Source organism: Budorcas taxicolor, chromosome 22 (assembly GCF_023091745.1).
Source record: "Budorcas taxicolor isolate Tak-1 chromosome 22, Takin1.1, whole genome shotgun sequence".
In the NCBI taxonomy this organism is placed as follows: Eukaryota; Metazoa; Chordata; class Mammalia; order Artiodactyla; family Bovidae; genus Budorcas; species Budorcas taxicolor.
In genome coordinates, this window is record NC_068931.1 from 485862 (window position 1) to 503916 (window position 18055).

The 18055-nt window shown below is 38.7% G+C and overlaps 1 pseudogene; it reads left to right on the forward strand.

The window, feature by feature from the left end:
• Positions 1-8801: 8801 nt before the first annotated feature.
• Positions 8802-9739, forward strand: LOC128067449 (olfactory receptor 5D16-like; annotated as a pseudogene).
• The last annotated feature ends 8316 nt before the right edge of the window (positions 9740-18055 follow it).

Here is an 18055-nt window from a genome sequence, read left to right on the forward strand (position 1 = left end):
AGATTGTAAATTGGTTCAAAATTGTTCCATGTTGAATATGTTGTAAATGGTGTGTTATATGAGGCAGGTCCACTTAGGGAAAGAAATCCCTAGTGAGGCTGAATACATGGGATGTTAGATTTTGGAAGCCTGGAGGGATGAAGAATGCGTTCATTTAATGGTATTTTATTTATTTAATTATTTTGGTTGTGTTGGGTCTTCGTTGCTTCATGCAGGCCTCTCTAGCTGCAGTCCGTGGACTTCTCTTGTTGCAGCACATAGGCTGTCTCATTTCAGTGTGTGGGCTTGGTTGTCCTGTGGCATATGAGATTTTAGCACCCTACCCAGGGATCGAACCTGTGGGAGGTATGTTCTTAACCACTGGATCAACAGGGCAGTCTCTGATTTAATGATTATTAACTTCAGGAAGAAACTACCATTCTTTATGTGTGCGGACAACAGGGAAGAGGTATCCTTGCCAGAATCTCGGAGGCTGGAGGACGTTCTCCGCTCACCTGATGTGAAGTTCATGAGGAAGAGACAGAGCTCTAAAGGTGTCTACACAATTCAGGCTCTAGGCACAGGCCCCATGGATCTCTGGTCCCTGGGACAAGCCAGACTGCTGCTTTTGCTTCTGAGTAGAGTATGGTGAGAAACTGGAAAAGAAACGGAAAATCAAGAAGACATTTCTTTCTTTTCTCCTTCCCTTTTCCTTTGAACTTTTCCTCCTTTTCCTCCCCCTCACCTTTCTCTTTTTTTCTGCTTTTGGTGGAACCTAAAGTTAATCCTTTCGGGGGGCTCCAAAATCACTGCAGATGGTGATTGCAACCATGAAATTTAAAGACGATTACTCCTTGGAAGAAAAGTTATGACCAACCTAGATAGCATATTCAAAAGCAGAGACATTATTTTGTCAACAAAGGTCCATCTAGTCAAGCCTATGGTTTTTCCAGTGGTCATGTATGGATATGAGAGTTGGACTATAAAGAAAGCTAAGCGCCAAAGAACTGATGCTTTTGAACTGTGGTGTTGGAGAAGACTCTTGAGAGTCCCTTGGACTGCAAAGAGATCCAACCAGTCCATCCTAAAGGAGATCAGTCCTGGGTGTTCATTAGAAGGACTGATGCTGAAGCTGAAACTGCAACACTTTGTCCATCTCAAGCAAAGAGCTGACTCATTTGTAAAGACCCTGATGTTTGTAAAAATTGAAGGCAGGAAGAGAAGGGGATGACAGAGGATGAGATGGTTGGATGGCATCACCGACACAATGGACATGGGTGGACTCCAGGAGTTGGTGATGAACAAGGAGGCCTGGCGTGCTGCGGTTCATGGGGTTGCAGAGTTGGACACAACTGAGTGACTGAACTGAACTGAACTGAAAGATAAACCAGTTAACAAGTGTATCTGGGGATTCAGGTTGCAGCTCCCAGCAGCAATATCATGGCCCAAAGAATCGAAGAGTGGACATGAAAATATGACAAAAGGCTACAAACATGACTTTTTAGGGATTGCAGTACACAATGCCAAGTTTCTTTTTCTAATCTGTTTTAATTTCACTTAGTGTATGTGTGTGTGTGTGTGTGTGTGTGTGTGTGCTCAGTTGCTCACGGACTGTAGCCTGCTAGGCTCCTCTGTCCATGGACCTTTTCAGGTAACAATGCTGCAGTGGGTTGCCATTTCCTCCTCCAGAGGATGTTCCTGACCCAGGGACCGAACTCACATCTCTTTTATTTGCAGGCAGATTCTTTACCACTGTGCCAGCTGGGAAGCTCCACTTACTGTATAAATCTCTCTGTAACTGAATATTCAAGTACTCCTCAAGTGTCTTATCTTCATTTTATGATTTTAATTATAGGTACACTCCACTTTATTCTTTGTAATATTTATAAACCAAAAATGACAGAGTGTGGTGGTCATCTTTTAAGATTTAAGTAAAATTACATGGTTCCATATTGTACAATAAATGTCATAATTTCCTTATAATTTCTAAAGTAAGAATTGTTATATTTTCTTTGGTTGCTTCGCTTTGTTGTTCTTGTTGTTGTCATTGCTTTTGCTTTTTAGGCCATGCTAACAAGGTATACAGGATCTCAGTTCCTTGACCAGGGTTGGAAAAGGTACCCCCCGGCAGTGGAAACTCAGAGTCTCCTTGGTTGATTTTAGACTTAGTAACTAAATGAAATTTTCCTGGGCGACTTGTTCCAGAAGGAATTTTAGCCATCAAAAATAAATACTCTTCGAATCTGGTGACTTTGTTGATCAGATAGAATGGAAAGAGTGATTCAGAATTGTGGAAGGGGGTAAAAGAAATATATAAATCACTGGACCATGGAAATATAGATAAAGCATTCAACTTTATTTAGTTTTTATACCTTGTGTCAAATAAAATGATATGATCAAAGTACACAGATCAGGAAGAAAAAGTGTATAAAGAAACATTGCTCGCTAATAATATGAAAGTAAAAGTGAAGTCTCTCAGTCATGTCTGACTCTTTGCGACCCCATGGACTGTAGCCTACCAGGCTCCTCCACCTATGGGATTTTCAAGGCCAGAATACTGGAGTGGGTTGCCATTTTCTTCTCCTGGGGACCTTCCTGACCCAGGGATCGAACCCCGGTCTTCTGCATTGTAGGCAGATGTTTTTACCATCTGAGCCACCAGCAAAGTCTATATTTTAGATAAAATAACACCAGAAAACATCCTCACATGGATTTATAGGTTATTTACTATGTGAACCTAAAAATTAGAAGCAAAGGAGAAAAACAACAGCAAGAGAAATTTAAAATGTGGAAGTATTTTAAGGTTCAATGATTTCCTTCCTTTTCTGTTCACTTTGCTTATATTTCCATTTCCAAGGGTGTTCAAGTGAGTCAGCTCTTCACATGAGGTGGCCAAAGTACTGGAGTTTCAGCTTTAGCATCATTCCTTCCAAAGAAAGCCCAGGGCTGATCTCCTTCAGAATGGACTGGTTGGATCTCCTTGCAGTCCAAGGGACTCTCAAGAGTCTTCTCCAACACCACAGTTCAAAAGCATCCATTCTTCAGTGCTCAGCTTTCTTCAAAGTCCAAATTTCACATCCATACATGACTACTGGAAAAACCATAGCCTTGACTAGACAGACCTTTGTTGGCAAAGTAATGTCTCTGCTTTTGAATATACTATCTAGGTTGATCATAACTTTTCTTCCAAGGAGTAAGCGTCTTTTAATTTCATGGCTGCAGTCACCATCTGCAGTGATTCTGGAGCCCAAAGAAATAAAGTCTGACACTGTTTCCACTGTTTCCCCATCTATTTCCCATGAAGTGATGAGACCAGATGCCATGGTCTTTGTTTTCTGAATGTTGAGCTTTAAGCCAACTTTTTCACTCTCCTCTTTCACTTTCATCAAGAGGCTTTTGAGTTCCTCTTCACTTTCTGCCATAAGGGTGGTGTCATCTGCATATCTGAGGTTATTGATATTTCTCCCGGCAATCCTGATTCCAGCTTGTGCTTCTTCTAGCCCAGCGTTTCTCATGATGTACTCTGCATAGAAGTTAAATAAGCAGGGTGACAATATACAGCCTTGACATATTCCTTTTCCTATTTGGAACCTGTCTGTTGTTCCATGTCCAGTTCTAACTGTTGCTTCCTGACCTGCATATAGGTTTCTCAAGAGGCAGGTCAGGTGGTCTGGTATTCCCATCTCTTTCAGAATTTTCCACAGTTTATTGGGATCCACACAGTCAAAGGCTTTGGCATAGTCAATAAAGCAGAAATAGATGTTTTTCTGGAACTCTCTTGCTTTTTCCATGATCCAGCAGATGTTGGCAATTTGATCTCTGGTTTCTCTGCCTTTTCTAAAACCAGCTTGAACATCAGGGAGTGCGCAGTTCACGTATTGCTGAAGCCTGGCTTGGAGAATTTTGAGCATTACTTTACTAGCGTGTGAAATGAGTGCAATTGTGCAGTAGTTTGAGCATTCTTTGGCATTGCCTTTCTTTGGGATTGGAATGAAAACTGACCTTTTCCAGTCCTGTTGCCACTGCGGGGTTTTCCAAATTTGCTGGCATGTTGAGTGCAGCACTTTCACAGCATCATCATTCAGGATTTGAAATAGCTCCACTGGAATTCCATCACCTCCACTAGCTTTGTTGGTAGTGATGCTTCCTAAGGCCCTCTTGACTTCGTATTCCAGGATGTCTGGCTCTAGGTGAGTGATCACACCATCATGATTATCTTGGTCATGAAGATCTTTTTTGTACAGTTCTTCTGTGTATTCTTGCCACCTCTTCTTAATATCTTCTGCTTCCGTTAGGTCCATACCATTTCTGTCCTTTATCGAGCCCATCTTTGCATGAAATGTTCCCTTGGTATCTCTAATTTTCATAATTTGGTAACATTTAATTTTATGTATCAGGCATGCTTTTTGATATGTAGTTTACTTTTTAGTTGGTTTTTGTTTTGTCTTCAATATGCAGTCTAGATTTTTATGTACTTACATTTACCTTTAGCGATTTAAAAAATAAATACAGTGAAAACAAATCCATCTCCATTCTATATTTTATCTCAAATTTGGATGATATTTGAACTCAAATTTTGGTAAGTGTTAAGCTTACAGGTTTTTTGATGTTGTTTTATACTTTGTTAAGTGAAACAGTGTTTGTAAACAAATTGTGCAGCTCTCATCCCCAAACTATATAGAAATGTTCACAACATCATTTACTGAGAATGATTTCCTTCCCTATTGGTAAGTAACATATCCAGTAACATTTATTAAATTATAATCTTAGTGTTGATACTTCTATGAGGCCCTGGGTAATATCCAACAGTCCCTATTCCATCTTCTTTTCTTTTTCTTTACTAAAGAATGAAGGATGTATTTAACAATTGGCTTCCCTGGTGGCTCAGATGGTAAAGAATCTGCCTGCAATGCAGGAAGCTTGAGTAATATTATTTAACATTCAAAGTACACAGTTTTCTCTGCTACACCCAGTGGTGTTATACAAGGTTAGAATATATACCATTTTCTATCAGCAACTGTCATATTAATACATGAACAGAACTATATTATTCCTCTAGCTCGATGTAATAATCCTCAGTGAGGGTGAGGAGATGACTTTTATAAACCGCACAAAAAATTAAATATTACAATTAATGGGAATAAGTTGCAGAGTTCCTTGTAAATGTTTTGCCATCAGTGTTGATCGTATTCAATATTCAAACTACAAAAAGTAAATTAACTCAATTGTATGCACATTTGCCCATACCAGGTTAAATATATATATATATATATATATATATATATATATATATATATATATATATTTATCAGAACATTAAGGTGTACACCTGAAATATATAAAATTTTTGCTTGTCAATTGTACTTCAGTATGTTTAGAAAAAATTTAAAAGAATAACACAATATATTAAAAGTATATTTACTGATTAGTAAACAGAACTTTTGCTGTCTCTTGTTACTATACAAAATGTTTTGGATTCTACCTCAGTGATCATGGAGCATGGGGAGAAGACATTGACACTTTTGATCAATTGCTGTATAAAATGTTTCTAAAGCTGCTGTTTGTTTTTCAAGAAATCAGAATTTCATCAGAAAACAGTCGTTGATTCTAATTGCTTGTTCTGAGGCCTCCAAAGAACAAGGCAGGGAGTTTTCTCTAGGGTCTTGTTGACACAGGGAGTAGCAGAGACATGAGAGTCCTCTCCCCCAAACCAGCGACTCTCCAGAGGCTGGAGGGCAGGCTGCCCTTCCCACCTGCAGGTTTGTGTATAGGTTTGAGAAAATAGGATCTTCTTTACCGTGTAAGGTGATCTAGAAGATATCTTAGGCTTGTCAGTTCTTTATGAGAAAAATTATTTTAGGGAAAGTTTAAGCCACTGCAAATGTTACATTTTTAGAACAGGAAGGCCATACTTTCTAGAGAGCTCTATAGAGCGGCCTTGGTGCAACTGAGCTTCTTCATAGTCTCCTGGGCAAGTGTTTCCTGGGAGGGGAGGGACAGAGGGGCCTGAGTGTTTTCAGGTATGTGGCTCTGTGCTTCTGTGACTTTTCAGACAATAGGGAGGTATTTACATGGCAACCCACTCCAGTATTCTTGCCTGGAGAATCCCATGGATGGAGGAGCCTGGTGGTCTACAGTCCATGGGGTCTCAAAGAGTTGGACACGACTGAGCAACTTCACTTTCATTTTACATAAAACTGAACTGAAAGAATGAAATGAATCTTCTGGAGAAATAGAATCAATAGGACTAGCTCTAAATGAGATTTTAGAGCAGGGGAAAAATATGTCGGCTCATAAAAGCAGAATGAAAAAAAATGGGAAGAAATCATAAGAAAGAAGATTTTAGACCATTCTTCCCAGATCCAAAGATAAGCTAAATTGTTTAACCCATATGATAACATCATTTGGGAGATAAGAAATAGTTTTAAGTCAGACAGAAGAAAAATGAAAATCTACCAGGATAAAAGAAACAAGACAATAGTTCTCAATTACAGGCAATTATGCACCTTCTCTCCCCTACCGAGTGTACACGTGACAATACCTGGAAACCTCTTTTATTGCCACAATGGAGAGACCAGGGGGAGGGTGATACTGTCATAGAGGCCAGAGATGCTGCTATATATGATACCTTGAACAGTGTAGGTACTCATAAAAAAGTATTAATCAGCACAAAATATCAATAGTGCTGAGTTTGAGAAACTCTGAGAAAGGTTACTAGTAAAGAATTTTATAATAGTGAGAATTGATTTGGAAAGACCGCCTTCTGACTGATCCTTAAATCCTTGAATATCTGAACATACAGGACCTTCAAGAGTCCTGCTACGTGGGACCTCTAACCTTTAATGCTGAAACATCTAGAGCCGGTTGGTTCTAGGGATGTGGAAACAGAGATGACCTTACCAGATATATTAGTGTGAGCAAGAAGTCTTCATTATTTGACGGAGGGAATTTCTGGCAGGCAAGACCCTATTGTTCTAAAACAAGGAAGTTCCAAGTGGAATGTACTGTTCACTATAACATTCTAAATTCTTCTAGATACAAGGTTGACAGATATAGCAAGCAAAACTACAGAAAGGTAAATTTAATTTGAATTTCTGATAAACAATGAACGTTTAGTGTGAAAACCTCCATAGAATACTTGGGATGCATTTATAGCAGTACTCTTGCCTGGAAAATCCCATGGACAGAGGAGCCTTGTGGGCTGCAGTCCATGGGGTCACTGAGGGTCGGACATGACCAAGCAACTTCACTTTGACTTTTCATTTTCATGCACTGGAGAAGGAAATGGCAACCCACTCCAGTGTTCTTGCCTGGAGAATCCCAGGGACAGGGGAGCCTGGTGGGCTGCCATCTATGGGGTCGCACAGAGTCGAACACAACTGAAGCGACTTAGCAGAAGCAGCAGCAGAGATTTAAATGTAACTGGGCTTCCTATCTGTGTGTCAGTTTAAGAAATCTCATCATTTTTTTTTTCTATATGAAGAACTCCTTTATTTTAAGTGTCATCAGAGTGTGGAGAATCTCAATTTTCACCCATGCTTCTGACAATTTGAGTATTCTAGGTGCCTAAGGAAGAGAGAATGATCTAGACAAGTGTCAATATTTAGGGCTTTTAATCATATTTATTTCTAAAAAGAGCTTTCCCTAACATCCGTTCTTTATGTTCCATCTTTACACAGATCAGAAGATCTCTGCAGCCCACACATAAATATTGGACTAACTTTTATAGCTTTATAGCATGGAATTTGTCTTTAAAGTGGCCAAAAAAAACTAGCAAAATGAGGGGTGAAATGTGATCTTTACAAAGTAGAAATGCTCATATCTCAATCTGTAATGTGAATCACAGCCTGGTGTAGAGATGGGTATGTCACTGGGAATTAAGGAATACAGGCTGTAGCTGTAGTTGAGCATCAATGCCTATATGTCACTAGGCAAGTCATAGCTTCTTCAAGTTTCTGTTGCTCACATGTAAAGAAAAGCCACTCAATAGGTATTGTTTCACAAAAGCTGTAAATCATTATTTAATTTTCTAGCTGACCTTTTCAGTCAAAAAAAAGAGGGATGATGATTAAAGTGCTAATCAGATATTTAAAATATGAGCATAAGTAAGTAAGGTTTCCTGGTGGCTTCATTAAAGGATCCACCTGCCAATGCAGAAGACGTGGGTTTGATCCCTGGGTGAGGAAGATCCCCTGAAGAAGGAAATGGCAACCCACTCTAGTGTTCTTGCCTGGAAATTCCATGGATATAGGAATCTGGTGGGCTGCAGTCCATGGGGTCACAGAATCAGACATGACTTACCAATTAAACAACAATAAGTAAGTTGTTATTACTTACCACACAGACTAATCTTTGTTTACATCACAAATATGCACATATTTTATGTAAAACATTTCTGATTATAGAAGTTATTTCAAGTCTTTTCACTTTTTATTAATGACTGTGTCAGCTAAAATTATTTCATTTTGCAGAATTCATGGAGTTCATATTTGAATGTCTCACATGAGGATTTGATTACATGTTACAAACAAAATTGCTTGATTTATAATTATAACACTTGTATGTCATTAAAATTGTATTTCCAAACTTGAACAGAATTAAGTTTTAAATTCTTGAGGAAAAAATTAACGCGTAGTTCTTTTCTGAAGCTGTAGCTATTTTTGCCTTGGATGATGAACCCCTATCAGGATTATAACACAGATTCATTTTGGCTCATTTCATATCCCCTCTGCACAGGGCACGGGTAAGCATGATTTATGTGTCAGTCACTCTCCTAATATATTATTTCCAAGACAGATGTTCAGATCTGTCCATCAGGAAGCATGTCTCTGACCAAAAGAAATATAACCATTGGGGTCACATTCACCCTCTTGGGTTTCTCAGACTACCCAGAACTGCAAGCCTCCCTCTTCTTGGCATTTCTGGCCATCTACAGCTTCAGCATAGCAAGGAACCTCGGGATGATGGTCATCATCAAAGTTAACCCCAAACTGCACACCCCCATGTACTTTTTTCTCAGCCACCTCTCATTTGTGGATTTCTGCTATTCTTCCATCATTGCTCCCAAGACGCTGGTGAACCTACTTGCAGAAGGCAGAGCATTTCATTTTGGGGATGTATGGTGCAGTTCTTTCTCATTTGCACCTTTGTGGTGACTGAATTAATCCTGTTTGCTGTGATGGCCTATGACCGCTTCGTGGCTATTCGCAACCCTCTGCTCTACACAGTCGTCATGTCCCAGAGACTCTGTGCCGTGTTAGTGGTCGTGTCATCTGCAGGGGGAGGAGCTTGCTCCTTGACTCAAGTGTTCTCCTGTCAAATTATCTTTTCACGGTTTCAACACAATCAGTCACGTCTTCTGTGAGCTTTCTTCCTTGATTTCCCTCTCTTATTCTGACTCTTATCTCGGCCAGCTGCTTCTTTTCACTGTCGCCACCTTTAATGAGGTGATGACATTGCTCGTCATTCTCACATCTTGCATGCTCATTGTCACCACCTTGAAGATGCAATCAGCTGGTGGTCACTGCAAAGCCTTCTCCACCTGTGCCTCCCACCTGACCGCCATCAGCATCTTCCCGGAACCATCCTCTTCCTCTACTCCATGCCCAACTCCACACCCTCCAGGCACACAGTCAAAGTGGCGTCTGTGTTTTACACAGTGGTCATCCCCGTGTTGAATCCCCTGATCTACAGTCTGAGAAATAAGGATGTCAAGGACACAGTCAGCAAACTAATGAAAACAAAATTGTTTTCACTTTGAAGGCATGTAACTGCTAAATATTTACTTTGGTTATTAAAGAACATTTTTCTGATTTTGAATGGATTCTGTGTCAAAAATTCACTTAAAAATCACTTTAGATTTGAAAAACAGCAATGGAAAAAATATGAGTTTTAGATCAGGAGACTATACCTGGTTCTGACTAAATAAGTCAGAGAAGATGAATTGACCTGACTCAGTCATTATCTACAAAACCAGTTTAATATGATTTTGTTCATAAAGTGGTATATAGAACAAAAGAATATAGATAATACATCAAACATATTGTATATGTGCAGTAAACTCTAGTTCTGTTATTCCTTTTTTCCTAATGACTAACAAGTAGTCTTAAATAAATGACCAAATTTACACTTTAAATTTGGTGAATAGATGACAGGGAAAGATATAGTTTTACTTTCAGGAACCTCCCAAGCCAGTGGTCATGCATCTTTTACTTGGCCTTGAAGGATAGACAGATTTTTAAAGAGAAACAAAAGAGAATGACATAAGTTTTACTTGGAAGTGAGAGTTGGACTGTGAAGAAAGTTGAGTGCCAAAGAATTGATGCTTTTGAACCGTGGCGTTGGAGAAGACTCTTGAGAGTCCCTTGGGCTGCACTGAGATCTGACCAGTCCATTCTAAAGGAGATCAGTCCTGGGTGTTCGTTGGAGGGACTGGTGCTGAAGCTGAAACTCCAATTGTTTGGCCACCTCATGCAAAGAGTTGACTCATTGGAAAAGACCCTGATGCTGGGAGGGATTGGGGGCAGGAGTAGAAGGGGACGACAGAGGATGAGATGGCTGGATGGCATCATCGTCTCTATGGCCATGAGTTTGAGTAAACTCCGGGAGTTGGTGATGGACAGGGAGGCCTGGTGTGCTGCAATTCATGGGGTCACAAAGAGTTGGACTGAGCGACTGAAATGAACTGAACTGAACTGAAAGAACATAATGGTGAAGAGTCGATGGTTCAAACATATTTTAAGCTATTATCTCATATGCCTACAAGGTATCTTGCTAAGTGCTTGAAGAAATGAAATTTTGCATACATTGTAGCTACAATTTTAACTTATTTTGGAAGAAAGTTTCAGTATAGAGAATGAAAGAATTTACAAGAGGCTTAAGAAAATTAGCTTGCTTCTTGAAATACTGAGAACAAAAACAAAGATACTTTATACGTGTTGTATGTTTTGTGTTGTGTGTCTATCACTTATCAGTCATTATACACATATTATTACTTCACATGGCAGTTTGATCAACCCTGTATCTTGTTCTCCTTAACAGTACTCTCTAGAAAGTCTCCATAAAACAATTGAGTAGATTTGCTGTAAAAATTGGGAGCTAATAGCTTTCCTGGGATTTGAACATTGCTTTAAAATAGCTCTAATTTTTTTTTAATTTAAATTTATTTATTTTAATTGGAGGCTAATAACTTTACAATATCATATTGGTTTTGCCATACATCAACATGAATCCGCCATGGGCACACACATGTTCCCCATCCTGAACCCGCCTCCCACCTCCCTCCCCATACCACCCCCCTGAGGTATCCCAGTGCACTAGCCCCAAGCATCCTGTATCCTGCATTGAACCTGGACTGGCCACTCATTTCTTCTATGATATTATACATGTTTCAATGCCATTCTCCCAAATCATCCCACCCTCTCCCTCTCCCACAGAGTCCAAAAGATTGTTCTATACATCTGTGTCTCTTGCTGTCTCACATACAGGGTTATCGTTACCATCTTTCTAAATTCCATATATATGCGTTAGTATACTGTATTGGTGTTTTTCTTTCTGGCTTACTTCACTATGTATAATAGGCTCCAGTTTCATCCACCTCATTAGAACTGATTCAAATGCATTCCTCTTAATGGCTGTGTAATACTCCATTGTGCATACGTACCACAGCTTTCTTATCCATTCATCTGCTGATGGACATCTAGGTTGCTTCCATGTCCTGGCTATTATAAACAGTGCTGTGATGAACATTGGGGTACACGTGTCTCTTTCAATTCTGATTTCCTCAGTGTGTATGCCCAGCAGTGGGATTGCTGGGTCATAAGGCAGTTCTATTTCCAATGTTTTAAGGAATCTCCACACTATTCTCCATAGTGGCTGTACTAGTTTGCATTCCCACCAACAGTGTAAGAGGACTCCCTTTTCTCCACACCCTGTCCAGCATTTATTGCTTGTAGACTTTCGGATCGCAGCCATTCTGACTGGTGTGAAATGGTACCTCATTGTGGTTTTGATTTGCATTTCTCTGATAATGAGTGATGTTGAGCATCTTTTCATGTGTTTGTTAGCCATTTGTATGTCTTCTTTGGAGAAATGTCTATTTAGTTCTTTGGCCCATTTTTTGATTGGGTCATTTATTTTTCTTGAATTGAGCTGCAGGAGTTGCTTGTATATTTTTGAGAATAGTTGTTTGTCAGTTGCTTCGTTTGATATTATTTTCTCCCATTCTGAAGGCTGTCTTTTCACCTTGCTTATATTTTCCTTTGTTGTGCAGAAGCTTTTAATTTTTTTAAGTATAATCTAAACATAAAAATAATCTAATCTATATGGTTGTGTATATCAGGAAGGATTACAGTTTCCTCTAAGCAATGTAATATTTAGGGGCTTCCCTGATAGCTCAGTTGGTAAAGAATCCACCTGCAAAGAAGGAAATCCAGGTTCGATTCCTGGGTCAGGAATATCGCTGGAGAAGAGAAAGGCTACCCACTCCAGTATTTTGGCCTGGAACATTCCATGAACTGTGGCATGGGGTCGCAAAGAGTTGGACATGACTGAGCAACTTTCACTGTCACCCTCATAAGCACATATATCTAATTTGAAATTAACAATCATATTTATATTTTCTTTCATCTATTGCCTCGTCAGTTTTGCTAGAATTACTTACATATCTGTTTTCTGTTCTATAATCTTTGTGTCTGAATGAAATTCCAAATTTTTTGAGAAAAATATTAAGAGAAATAATTCTATTTTCATGAGGATTAAGTAAAAACTTGAAAACAGTTCAATGAGGTAATTTCAAATGCTTATATGATTTCAAACTTACAAGGATGAATTATGTAAATCACTTTTTTCTGGTTAACATTTTGATATGTAGTGATAACCAACATTATTTTTCATATTCATAAATAAAATATATTCTTCCACAAATCATTGCTTACTTGATATTTACATTAACTAGAATATCAGTGGAAAGTAGCAGAAATGTTGTATTAACCTTAACTCAAATCAATAATAAATAATCCATTTTCAGGCCATAAATTTTCATGTTTCTTCTCTATCTTGATAAAGGATGATTAATTTTTTTATTAATTCACAGACACAATTCCTTTATTCTTTTTCTGAAAAATTGGAAATACATATTACTTAAGTCCTCTGATTGTGATTTAAAAATTAGTGTGTGGCATAATCAAGAGGATTATTTAATATGGCAACACTACAGGCATTGATGCTCTTCAATAAATACTGATGTAAAATTCCATACTCTTCTATTATTTACTTTTAGATTTCAATTCATTATTGGTAACTCCTATAGCTGCTGTAGAGTATAATTTACATTGATGTTACTCATTTTTTAAACTCATGTGCCTCTAGAATGAGTGACATAAACTGCTTTCTAAAGAAATCTCCATTATGATAATGCATTAAGTTAAATATACAATGGCAAAAAGCATCTCATGCATGAATATATTGATATAAAACAAAGTAGAAAGTAGATTTTAGAACAAGAAATATTACTAAGAATAAAGAGGACATAAAGTGATGAAGCTATGGGTTTATCATGGATTCAGTTCAGTTCAGTTCAGTCACTCAGTCGTGTCCGACTCTTTGCGACCCCATGAATCACAGCACGCCAGGCCTCCCTGTCCATCACCAACTCCCGGAGTTCACTCAGACTCCCGTTCATCGAGTCAGTGATGCCATCCAGCCATCTCATCCTCTGTCGTCCCCTTCTCCTCCTGCCCACAATCCCTCCCAGCATCAGAGTCTTTTCCAATGAGTCAACGCTTCACATGAGGTGGCCGAAGTACTGGAGTTTCAGCTTTAGCATCATTCCTTCCAAAGAAATCCCAGGGCTGATCTCCTTCAGAATGGACTGGTTGGATCTCCTTGCAGTCCAAGGGACTCTCAAGAATCTTCTCCAACACCACAGTTCAAAAGCATCAGTTCTTTGGCGCTCAGCCTTCTTCACAGTCCAACTCTAACATCCATACATGACTACTGGAAAAACCATAGCCTTGACTAGACGGACCTTAGTCGGCAAAGTAATGTCTCTGCTTTTGAATATGCTATCTAGGTTGCTCATAACTTTTCTTCCCAGGAGTAAGCGTCTTTTAATTTCATGGCTGCAGTCACCATCTGCAGTGATTTTGGAGCCCAAAGAAATAAAGTCTGACACTATTTCCACTGTTTCCCCATCCATTTCCCATGAAGTGATGGGACCAGATGCCATAATCTTAGTTTTCTGAATGTTGAGCTTTAAGCCAACTTTTTCACTCTCCTCTTTCACTTTCATCAAGTGTGATGATGTGATGGTGTGATCACACATCTAGAGCCAGACATCCTGGATTGTGAAGTCAAGTGGGCCTTAAAAAACATCATTATGAACAAAACTAGTGGAGGTGATGGAATTCCAGTTGAGCTGTTTCAAATCCTGAAAGATGATGCTGTGAAAGTGCTGCACTCATTATGCCAGCAAACTTGGAAAACTCAGCAGTGGCCACAAGACTGGAAAAGGTCTGTTTTCATTCCAATCCCAAAGAAAGGCAATGCCAAGGAATGCAGAGTACATCATGAGAAAGGCTGGACTGGAAGAAACACAAGCTGGAATCAAGATTGCCGGGAGAAATATCAATAACCTCAGATATCATGGATTAGCTTCTTATTATTAGTGTAAAACTTAAAGAAGGAAACTTTCCAAATTGATTTTTCTGTTTTAACTCTGAAGTAGGCAAACCACTCAGTTTTTGTTGCTACTGTTGCTACAATTTTTTTTGTTTTGTTTTGCTTTGATTTGTTGTTTGGTCAGGCAATAAAAAAGAGTATGACTTCAGGAAACTGATATGTTTTCAATTTAAAGAATAGGAGAATTTTCAGTTTTAAGGAAATTAGTTCAAGGTATGGAGAAATGCATTTCCCAGGTGGCACTAGTGGTAAAGACCCCACCCGCCAGTGCAAGACAAGTAAGAGACCTGGGTTCAATCGCAGGGTCGGGAAGGTCCCCTGGAGGAGGGCATGGCAACCCTCTCCAGGATTCTTGCCTGGAGAATCCCAGGGACAGAGGAGCCTGATGGGCCACAGTCCATGGGGTCTTAAAGAGTCGGATATGACTGAGTGACTTGGCATGCTTGCAAGGAGAATATACCAGGTATACTGGATACCAAGATTTTCAGTACTTGAGTCAATCTCATTACTGTATATATGAAAGCATGTATAATTCTCCTTCTGCTAGGAAGGAGGGCAGAAAATAAAATTGCTCGATTTTCATTTGTTCTTTTCCTCAGGAAAATGTCCGAATGGTAGATCCTACTCATATAGAAACTGCACTGTAGTACTCGAGAGACGTTGGGGAAGTTCTTACTTGCCTTTCTTAATATGGATAAAGGAATTACCTTTTTAGGGTTGTAGCCAAATGAGAGTGATAACATATGATATCTTTGTGCATTCATACCTCTACACATGCATCTTCACTTACATCTGCATATATGCACTACATGTGCAACTTGATATCTTTATTTTTTTAATTAACCATATTTTTTAAAATGCAAAACCATAATTTTAAATAACATGATAATTTTCTACCCAAGATATGATGCCCCATAGTTTTTTTTTCTAACTTCTACTTTTTAACTGTTAACTTTCCCCATAGTTAGAATTCTAAACAATGTTACATTGTAGCTTTGGAGATAGTTTTTTCTCAATTTTATCAAAGTGTAATTAAATTATTTCTTTTAATAACTAACAAAGAATAAGTCCACCTGCAATGTGGGAGACCTGAGTTCGATCCCTGGGTTGGGAAGATCTCCTGGAGAAAGGAATGGCTACCCATATTCTTGCCTAGAGAATTCCATGTAAAAAGGAGCCTGGCAGGCTACAGCCCATGGGGTCACAAAGAGTTGGACATGATGAGGAGACCCACTTTCACTGTCAAGAAAAAAAAATCTCATTAAAAAATCATATAGTTTTATGGTTTTCAAGGCTGACTTGGGAGATATGTTACCAGTGGCTTCCCACAAAAATGCATACCAGAGTTACATCTTTCTCAGTCCTTATTGACACTGACCACTACTATTGTAATTAATTAAATCATTTTGTTAATTTGATAGGTAAAAATGATGATGATCTTCGGCATATATTGAAATTCTCTTTTGTATATTCTGCACAATTCCAAATGTAACTGTCCTTATGAGCCACTAATTTCAAAGAGATGGGTCATACACCCCAACAAGGGAATTGTACAAATCTTCACCTACTGAAAATTTATGTGACTGATAACTGAATAAAACAATTAGCTTGGATTATATAAGACCATAAAAGCTACTTTGGCAGACTTACGACATTTCCCAAAGAAAGAGTTGATCTCCATCAGGCTCTAAATTAGATCACTGATTATGTTTCAAGGTCCAACAAAATATCTAATTGAATTCATCAGCTCAATTTATTTTGATAAATTAAAGTTTGGAATTACATTGATTTCTGCTCATACTTGAATTTTAATCTTTTAGTCAGTGGGATCCACTGGGACATTGAACATTTTGAATGATTTGATGATTGCGTTTTAAAGAGTGTTCAATAAAAACAAAAAATAAAGACAAAAAAAGAGACAGTGTTTAATGCCTATAATTTTCTGAAGTTAATATAAACATGTTTTCTCCCTTATTCTTTTTTTTTTTCTCGGAAGAAACACAAAATTTGTCATTTGGTTTCCCAGACCTGACATATGGTAGAAAGCACTCCTGTGGGAGAGTCCATTATCACTGAATCATCAGAAGCTCCTGAACTCAGAGTCTTTCTCTTCCTGCTCTTCCTCCTCAAAGATGCTGTCACAGCTTTTGCCTGAGCATCACTGCACCAATTTAAGACTATACCAACATAAATCGCAGCAGGATCCTCTATGACCTACCTCCCAGAATACTGGAAATAAAAGCAAAAATAAACAAATGGGATCTAGTTAAAATTAAAAGCTTCTGCACACCAAAGGAAACTATAAGCAAGGTGAAAAGACGGCCTTTGGAATGGGAGAAAATAATAGCAAATGAAGCAACTGACAAACAACTAATCTCAAAAATATACAAGAAACTCCTGCAGCTCAATTCCAGAAAAATAAATGACCCAATCAAAAAATGGGCCAAAGAACTAAACAGACATCTCTCCAAAGAAGACATACAGATGGCTAACAAACACATGAAAAGATGCTCAACATCACTCATATTCAGAGAAATGCAAATCAAGACCACAATGAGGTACCATTTCACACCGGCTGCGATCCGAGTCTACAAGCAATAAATGCTGGAGAGGGTGTGGAGAAAAGGGAACCCTCTTATACTGTTGGTGGGAATGCAAACTAGTACAGCCACTATGGAGAAAGAACAGTGTGGAGATTCCTTTAAAAACTGGGAATAGAACTGCCTTATGACCCAGCAATCCCACTGCTGGGCATACACACCAAGGAAACTAGAATTGAAAGAGACACGTTTACCCCAATGTTCATCACAGCACTGTTTATAATAGCCAGTACATGGAAGCAACCTAGATGTCCATCAGCAGATGAATGGATAAGAAAGCTGTGGTACCTATACACAATGGAGTATTAGCCATTAAAAAGAATCCATTTGAATCAGTTCTAATGAGGTGGATGAAACTGGAGCCTATTATACATAGTGAAGTAAGCCAGAAAGAAAAACACCAATACAGTATACTAACGTATATATATGGAATTTAGAAAGATGGTAATGATAACCCTGTATGCGAGACAGCAAAAGAGACACAGATGTATAGAACAGTCTTTTGGACTCTGTGGGAGAGGGCGAGGGTGGGATGATTTGGGAGAATGGCATTGAAACATGTATACTATCATGTAAGAAATGAATCGTCAGTCTAGGTTCGATACAGGATACAGGATTCTTGGGGCTGGTGCACTGGGATGACCCAGAGAGATGATATGGGGAGGGAGGTGGGAGGGAGGTTCAGGATTGGGAACTCAGGTACACCCGTGGCAGATTCATGTCAATGTATGGCAAAACCAATACAGTATTGTAAAGTAAAATAAGGTAAAATTAAAAAAAAAATTTAATTTAAAAAA